Source organism: Hyperolius riggenbachi, chromosome 6 (assembly GCF_040937935.1).
Source record: "Hyperolius riggenbachi isolate aHypRig1 chromosome 6, aHypRig1.pri, whole genome shotgun sequence".
Taxonomy (NCBI): Eukaryota; Metazoa; Chordata; class Amphibia; order Anura; family Hyperoliidae; genus Hyperolius; species Hyperolius riggenbachi.
In genome coordinates, this window is record NC_090651.1 from 112,814,413 (window position 1) to 112,816,429 (window position 2,017).

The 2,017-nt window shown below is 43.4% G+C and overlaps 1 non-coding gene across 1 annotated transcript; it reads right to left on the reverse strand.

Annotated features, from left to right (window-relative positions):
* Positions 1–209: 209 nt before the first annotated feature.
* Positions 210–294, reverse strand: TRNAR-UCU (transfer RNA arginine (anticodon UCU)). Its single transcript is given in 2 exon segments — positions 210–245; positions 258–294. It is a non-coding gene; the product is annotated as a tRNA-Arg (tRNA).
* Between the last annotated feature and the right edge of the window lie 1,723 nt (positions 295–2,017).

The following is a 2,017-nucleotide window of genomic DNA, read 5'->3' on the forward strand; positions in this document are numbered from 1 at the left end:
CACTTCAATGATTTGCAAATTTAGAGTATGGAATGCTTAACCTGTCATTCATTTTGCTGTATCAACATAAAATGTTACCAAACAAAACGGCTATCTATACAGAACGACATAACAGCTGCACCACAAAGAAAAAATGTAACAGTGTTGCAATAAAATATTTACATGTATCATTTGTGACGTGAATGTAACGATTAAAACAAAACGGTCCCCGACTCCGCCGGGACTCGAACCCGGAACCTTTGAATATCTTCTTCCACTAGAAGTCCAATGCGCTATCCATTGCGCCACGGAGCCACCTGTTGGACTCAGAGGAAATAGCCTACAACACGAAAAGCTCCATGACGTAGTATACGCAAGCTGCCTAGGGCTGAAAATGAAACAAATTATTTGAAGAGCGTAATCGCGGTGCTTACAGCTGTGCTATCCTCCCATTGTGGAGACTGGAGCCTATCAGGAGCTGGGAACGCGATGGAAAATTCCACGATACAAGAATTAGCTCAACAAGATTACTCCTCCCATTTAGGAGACTGGAGCCTATCAGGAGCTGGGAACGCGATGGAAAATTCCACGATACAAGAATTAGCTCAACAAGATTACGCAACAGTAGGAGAACAGAGCATGCGCATTTCATTGTTGCAGAGTAGCGATCTTGCTTCAGTGCGCATGCGCGTGTCATTTGAAGGGGTAGAGGAATGTTGTGTGTCTTTCCGTCTAGCGCAAAGACATTTTGCTGTCGCTTGATGCAGGTACTTAATAGACTGGTGGTCTTCGGAAACATGTCAGCGCTGTACAACAGTATTTAGCTCTCTATCACCAAGTTGTGATTGTGATGCACTAACAGCTAGAAAGTCGCTAGATGGCGTGAGATTACTGGACACTTGTTTTATTCTGATTTGTGTTTGAAACTTTTACTTTTTAAAGTGGACCTGAAGTCAGAACTTCCTCTCTGCTCTAAAAGATACACAACAGCAAAATAACCTTTAAATAAAAACAAATAAATCTGCAGTTTGTACTTCCTGCTTTCATGGAAGTAGGTATATTGTTAACATCCTGTGCTTTCAAATTGATCTTATCTGCCTTATCTGTCGTGGCAGTCAGGTGATGCAGGGGAAAGAACAAATTGTTAGATACAAATGAGAGGAAATTAAACAGGCTAAAGTGTCTAAATACATACAGGGTGCATTTCTCTATGTCTTCCTTCTCTCCTGTCCAAGAGTTCAGGTCCAGTTTAACTCTTGCACAGGACCAAAGGAAAACAAAGAGAAATGCACCCTGTATGTATTGAGGGGGAATTAGACAGGCTAAATTCTCTAAGCTGTGTCTAATTACAAGTTGTAATTTGATCTCTGCAGTCTATCTTAGGGCTGGTGCACACCAAGCGGCTTTTTCAGCGTTTCTGCAGCCGCTTGCGGCTGCGGATCCGCTTGGTCAATGTATCTCAATGGGGTGGTTCACACCAGAGTGGGAGGCGTTTTGCAGAAACGCATACTCCCGGGGTGAGGCATTTTTTGGATTGCGGATGCGTTTCTGCCTCAATGTTAAGTATAGGAAAAACGCAAACCGCTCTGAAAAACGCCTGTTCAGAGCGGTTTTGCCGGCGTTTTTGTTCCAGAAGCTGTTCAGTAACAGCTTTACTGTAACAATATATGAAATCTACTACACCAAAACCGCTACACAAAACCGCAAAACGCTAGCTGAAACGCTACAGAAAAAGAAGAAAAAGCATTTCAAAATCTGCTAGCATTTTGCGGATCTGCTAGCGGTTTTTGGTGTGCACCAGGCCTTAGTTTTACAGCCAAGCAGATGGCAGCACACTATTCTTCGGTGGTTTAGGTGATGCATTATGAAAAGGCTGCTGCACCATCACCCGAGTCTCTCAGTATGGGGCTGGTGCATGGGAAGCTAGAGGACACGAATAAGCTGGAAGGTGAATCTTTCTGATTTACAGTCACCAAACCAGTGGATACCAACGTTTTGGGGGAACATTACCTAATTTTGTCTTGGCGACATGCTGCCT